Source organism: Galeopterus variegatus, unplaced genomic scaffold, assembly GCF_000696425.1.
Source record: "Galeopterus variegatus unplaced genomic scaffold, G_variegatus-3.0.2 Scaffold82, whole genome shotgun sequence".
NCBI classification, from domain to species: domain Eukaryota; kingdom Metazoa; phylum Chordata; class Mammalia; order Dermoptera; family Cynocephalidae; genus Galeopterus; species Galeopterus variegatus.
The window spans coordinates 243,191-250,174 of record NW_007726193.1 but is presented as its reverse complement, the minus strand read 5'-3'; the positions used below and the strand labels follow the sequence as shown (position 1 = coordinate 250,174).

Genomic DNA, 6,984 nt, shown 5'->3' with positions numbered 1-6,984 from the left:
TGTCTTTTGAATTTATATCTCCGCCTCTGTCTTTCTGTAAGATTCCAGGTTAGCATGATCAGTTGTGAGCTGGCTAAGATTTTTTTTTCTACTACCTCCTTCTCCTGCATTCCTTATTTCTGTCAAATACACGGTATCATCCTCCTGGTTTGCAAGTCACAAACCTAAGTTATCTTTCAATACTAAAGGCAAGGAAGCGGGAAGTATCAGTTAATGGCATCTTATCTTTTTTTTTTTTTTCCCCCCGAAGATGACCGGTAAGGGGATCTTAACCCTTGACTTGGTGTTGTCAGCACCACACTCTCCCAAGTGAGCCAACCGGCCATCCCTATATGGGATCCGAACCCGTGGCCTTGGTGTTACCAGCACCGCACTCTCCTAAGTGAGCCAGGGGCCGGCCCATTCGTGCTATTTCCTCTACAGCTGTCCTGTAATTGTCTCCTCCTCTCCCTTCCCATTGTGACTGCCTTAAATCAGGTACTCATTACAGGTCTCCAGATATACTCAGATACACTACTGTATACCTAGAGAAGTGCAGCACTAATCATGTCTTCTCCTCCTCAGAGACCTATAGTGGCTCTTCATTTCCTAGTGAATAACAACATCCAAATTCCTTTGCTTAATATTCAAGACCCTCCATGAAATGGAATCAACCTACTTTCTGTTCTAAATCAACCAAACCACTCTGTTCTATGCTCTTTGCTCCAGCCAAATTGAATGACTTGCTGTTTCCTATGCATCTCCTGAATTTCTTCACCTTTGTGCTTTTGCTTGAAAAAGCCCTTTGGAGCTTTCCCATGAAGTTTTCCCGAAAGCACCCTCTTTTCTAGAAAGTAATACCTCTCTTTCTTTGCTTAACCCTCTAAACACTTTACATATACCTATTTCAGCATCTGCAGTCACATCCCAGTATACATGGGGGGCAGGATCAGTTAAACCTGGCTAGTTGGGAGGAGAGACCTGGAACTGGTCCCAAGACAGGTTGCTTGGTGGAGCTGGAAAGACAGTTCAGCTGGACAAATGAGGGGGCTCAGGATCTAAGGGCAAATTACCGTTGAGTCACAGACAGAAATGGGGACTCAGGATGAAGGAGCCAGCATCCTCAACTGGTCACAATAATCCCAGGAAGGTGAAGTCTGAAAGTGCAGATATGTAGCATTAGAGAGCATCATCAAGAGGAATGACATAGTGCCTATAGTATGGTGCACTTCAAAATTTAAGAGGGTAGATCTCATGTTAAGTGTTCTTACCACAAAAACAATGAAACTTTGGCAGGTGTTGGACATGTCTCTTACCTTGATTGTGGTGATGTTATCACAGCTGTTTGCATATGTCCAAACACATCAAATTGTATATATTAAATACGCACAGTTCTTTGTATTTCAATTATACTTCAATAAAGCTGTTAAAAAAAAGAAGAATGAATGAACAAGGTGCCATCTAGTAGCTGCAGTTCTGGGACAGTTCCCCAGTTCATGCAGGGACCCCAGGCCAAAGAGAAGATGTTTTACTGTGAAAGTTACTAGAACCAAAAACGAGGGGCACAGGCCACAGTAGAATCCAGTGGTAAGATCTGGAGCCCCCAGTAGGAGACTGAGATGTTAAGCAAGTTTTCAGAACAGGAACTCAGATGCACTAACAAAGTAAGAATCTGGATATAAGAATTAAGGCCCCACATCAGAATCAAATGATGAGGAAGGGCAGTGGATGCTCATGTCCGGCCTTCCAGGGACTGGAGTCTGTTCAATGCTTCCTGCTTTAGGTTGGATTCATCCCGGGAGCTGGATTACTGTTGATTTTATGAGTGGGCAAGACCTGTCACATTCCTTTCTCCCTGATAATTAATTCTGTTGTACATATGTCACATCCACCGCTGGTCTGAGGCCAGGGCTTTCTCTGGTTCACCTCCCGTTGCACCTAATTCTGCGCATTGCATGAAATGAATGTGGTTGGTAAATATTTGTTGAGTGAAGAGAGGAATAGGTCTAGATCTTGAGTGAAGAAATAGGAAATGGGTGTGTGGTTGCTGGGGATGAAGAAGGAGGTGTGGATTCAAAGAACATAGTTCTGGGCCTTAAACCTGTACAGGCCATAATAAGAGGTGAGAAGCCAGAACTAGGGGGAAGAGAGCGAGAGTGAGAGATGCCAGGCTGTAGCAGGGTTAAACTGGGTTGAGGTGATGCAAACCCTACTCTGGCAAGATTGGGAGAGAAAAGGAGTGGTCAGGGGTCCCCTGGATAGCTATTCTTATGAGGGAGATTATATATATGTAGAGGTCATATATATATATATATATACACATACACATGAGTATTATATATAGAGAGAAGTCAGAGAGTGGCTGAAAATAGAAACTTACTAAATATGTAAATTAGGAGAGAATTACATGCACAACACAGTGATTATTTACCTTAAGAATGATTTGTTATAGGGTTGCTATTAAAAACAAAAATAACAAACAAACAAACAAAAAAAACAAGGTCCAGTAAGACATTTGAAATTTGATTCCATTCCACTGGCAAAAATGTAATTTTGTATATGGTTTTTCAGAAAGTTCTTGTGAGTGTGTGCTTTATTACTTTTTCATTTTCTTTAATTATGAAATATTTTATATGTAAAATATTTTTTAGAAGGTATCATCATTTTATGGTAAAAATACCAAGCAAGTATGTATACAAACACATTGGTAAAGCTGAGTTTAGAGCTGATTTCTCCTTTTGGATTGTGGAATTTCAATAGTACACAATACTTATGTATTGTTGGGGTAACACCTGAGCAACTTAGCTAAAGATACAAACAATAACAAAAACCCTGCACAAATATTCAAACTTGGGGAATTTTAGTTAAATTAATAGAAAAATATAACATTTTTCCTCCCAAGAAAGGTATCTAAGACAAAAGTTCAGATACCCTATGTAGATTACTCGCAAGTCATATGTGAATCAAACTTTTCTGTATTTCTTAAATAAAATTTTATAATAAACTGATGCAAAAAACATGTTTCCTATTCAAAGACGCTTTCAGAATGCATCTGTAATTAACTTATTAATACAAAGGAATATTTAAAAAACACAGCTATTTCATCAAAGTCTTTAAGACATTATTTTTCGTGCATCTTATGCATTTCTTCAAGAGCTGCTTCTTTCTCTCTCAGCACCTGCTTGTCTTCTTATTTTTTCATCTCGAATGGTTTCTTCTAATTCTGGTGGTGTCATTGGGAAAGTATCTTCAGTATAAGTTTTATTAAAGGAATGACTTTGTTCAAAAAAGCTGCATTTGAACTCCATGCGCTTCTCATGAGTATGGTGTATTTTCTCAGATCTCTTTGGTTTTGCTGTGGCTTGTGAGAATGTTATGTTGAGATACATCTGAAGTTGGTAAAATACTGCTGAGAAGTTGGCAACTGGTGACATTAGTTTCCCCATTTGTGACTGTGTTTTTCTCTTTGTGTGATCTGTCTTATTAATGGCTTTTACTTTTCTTATCAAAACTCTGTTTTCTTTCTTTTTCCTTTACCACAAACTGTCTCTTTGTAAGTTTCACTCTTCGCCAAACTGCTGAAGGAGTCAAAACCTTCTCCAGAGCTCAAATGGTCAGGAATTCGAGAAAGGCACACTCTCACATCTTTAGTAAGACTAAATATCTTCAGGTACAATGCCTTGTTACTTCTTCCTTAAGAATCTTTCTTGTCATTTCTCTCTTAAGTACCCTTTTCTAATGTTGATGCCATCTCATTCTGTATCAATGCGAGGCATTGCCTGAATTTTCCTCTGTGTGTTTCAGGAAGACCCTCTAGATTATTGGACATTTTAGAGGGGTGGAAGGGGACAGCTTATCCAGGGAAGTGTGGGGCCGTGGTTCTCAAAGGGGCAAGAACCAGAGTGAGAGAATGTTGGGCTGGAGTTGGCCTGCAGCAACTCTGAGGGGTTCTATGCTGAATGGAGGGTGACACAGTATTTTGAGAGGGTATGTCCCCAGGCTTTAGAGGGAGGTGGCGCCTCCCAGAAGCCAGAAGACTACTGGTGGGTGAGAACACCTTCCCTGCCTGAGGCTCTCTAAAATACGTTTTTAATGGAATTTAGGTGCACAGATTTGGATTAATCATAATCCTTGGTTCATAACCACTCTCATCATTGGTATATTTATGACCCATTCCAATTACTGTCTATCTATCTACCTACCTACCAGTGAACCTACCACCTAACATGAAGGCTAGGACTTTTACAATGTACATCCAACTATGTGCTCTTCAGCACCTCCAGAGCTGAGATAACCACCTGAATCTTGTGTTAATTGTTCTCTTACTCTCCTTTTTCTCATCTATATTCAGACCTAAAAGGCCGTTTTTAATGTTAGTCATTTTTACCTTTTAAAAAGGGTATCAAGTTATATGGGATATTTGTGGACTTACCCTTTCACATTTATTATCTTGCTCAGATTCATCCTTGTTACTGTGTATTGCTGCAGTTTATTCATTTTTACTGGGCATATAATATTCTATTGTATGGATATTACAGTAGAATTACTGGATCATAGAGTATGTGAATGTTCAATTTCATAATATAAGGTCAAACTACTTTCTAAAGTGATTATATCAATTGACACTCCTAACAACAATGCATAAAAGATTCTGTTGATCTATATTTTTTTCAACACTTGGTATTGTCAAACTTTTAAAGTTTTGCCAATTAATGGGTGTGGTAGCATCTCATTGTGGTCTTGATTTGAATTTCCCTGATTGTTAATGATGTTTAACATTTTTTTACATTGTAGAGTTAGGGCTGGGTCTGGAGCTCACCGACCCCTCAAGCCCATTCACAAACCCTTCACACGCAGGTCTGTGAGCTAGGTAACTGGCAGAAAGGTCCTTGGAGCCTTGGTTGAAAAAGGAATAGTCTTTATTCAGCATACACAACACTATGAGCCAAGCGGTCCACAGAGAAACTCAGAAACTCAACTGCTACCCACAAAGTCCAAAGAAAAACTGAGCAGCTGCCAGCAGAGTAAACATGCTCTATTTTTAGACTTGAGCTCTGCTGGCCAGCTTCTGCTTCACAAACTGAAGAACACACAATAGCAACAAAACTAAAAAAATACATTGGTGCACATGTGCACTAACTCCACCTACACACAACTTGTTTACAAGAAATGTGCTGCTTGACCCCCAACCAGACCTGAGCTGAGGGAGCCTGACTAAATTATCCTATTTTCCCCACATACATGTTCATTGGTCATATACATTTTTTCTTCTGTGAAATGTCTGTTCATGCCTTTTGCCCATTTTTCTATTTGGTCACTTGGGCTTTTCTTATTTATTTGTAGGAGTTCTTTACATATTCTAGTTGTGTGGATTGCAAATATCTTCTTTAAGTTTGTAATTTGGGAAGGGACTATTTCTGGGCTTGCTGGTCTATTCTAGTACCATACAATTGTCCTAACTACTATAGCTTTGTAATTAGTCATGAGCTCTGGACATCAAGTCTGCTCTTCTGCTTCAGAAGTATTCTGGCTATTTTGGTCCTTTCCCTTTAAAGATATAAAGTTGTCATTCTCATCTGGTGGTGATTTTGTTCCCATCCTAAAAACATTTGGCAATGTTTTGGTTGTCACAACTTGGTAGGAGAAGGTTTCTGCTGGTATATAGTACATAGAGGCCAGGGATGCTGCTAGATATCCTACAATGCACAGGACCACCCCCTGGGACAAAAAGTTATTCAGCCCCAAATAACAATACTGCCAAGGATGAGAAATCCTGATATAGAATCAGCTTTTTGGGGTTCTTGAAAAAACTTTGTTGAAATTTTGATTGGAATTGCACTGGATCTACAGATTAATTTGAGTAGAGTTGGTTAAATATGTGACTCATTTGTGTTTTATTCAAGAACCAACTTTGTTAGTCTCTATTCTATTTTTAAAAATTTCCTTGATATTCTCACTTGTTTTTATTTATTTTTTCTTTCTACTTTCCTTGGGTTTATTCCATTTTTTTTTTTCTAACTTCTTAAGTTGGAGACTGTAGGGAAAATATCGGAAAATGGTCAGGGCCCCTCAGATGTTCAGAATCTTGCTGAGCATTTGATGTAAATATGCACGTGTGCCCAGGTGTTCCTTGGCTATTGACTAATGTAATTGTGTATGTGCACCCAGGTGTCCTGGGTTATGGATTTAAGTATAAAGGATGAATGGCTCTGATCCACAGCATCCACTGCCTCCTGACCTTTTCCTTCACTTTCCCTACACTGGGTTTCATTGTTGGTTAGGTTGAGTCAACAGTATAATATTTTGGGGCAGGGGTTTTGGGTCCAGAAAAATTAGGAAACCTCATTCTCATCTTCAAGGAACTAATTGGTTTATTCAGAAAGCCAAGACACAAAAAATAGATAAAACAAAATATAACCATACAGAATTATGTCTGATTATAAAACATGGCAATCGGCAAAATACTCAGTCAAAACCTTACATCAGTACTTCTTGTTTTAGCTCATGGAATGCAGAATAAGGAGATCTTTAGCTGTGTTTCTAAGCTGTATAGATTATTAGATTTACTTTTAATGCCATTTCATTTTACCACTGTTTAAAAAACTAATGCCCAATTTTAATACTAGAAGCAGTTTTGGGATCAATATTTATAGCAGTGGTTCTTAACCTTGGCTGCCAGTCAGAATCCTGGGAGTTTTAAAATATATATCAATGCCCAATTCCAGAGCAATAAAAATCACCTGGAGTGTTTGTTAAGCATAGATTCTCAAGTGCCTGCTCTTAACAGTAAAATGTAATAGGTCTAGAGCAAGGTCTTGGACTCTAAGTGATTAATGTGTGTGCTAGGTGATTCTTATGATCAAGCCAGTCTAGGAAACGCTGATTTAGACCAGTGCTTCTCAGCTTTAACATGCACACAAATAGCCTGGGCATTTTGTTAAAATAAATATTCTGATTCAGTAGGTTTGGTGTGGGACCTGAGAGTCTACCTTTCTGACAAGGTCC

At 38.9% G+C, this 6,984-nt stretch overlaps 1 pseudogene; it reads right to left on the bottom strand.

Annotated features, from left to right (window-relative positions):
* Window positions 1-3,100: 3,100 nt before the first annotated feature.
* LOC103596372 lies at window positions 3,101-4,360 on the bottom strand (annotated as a pseudogene).
* Between the last annotated feature and the right edge of the window lie 2,624 nt (window positions 4,361-6,984).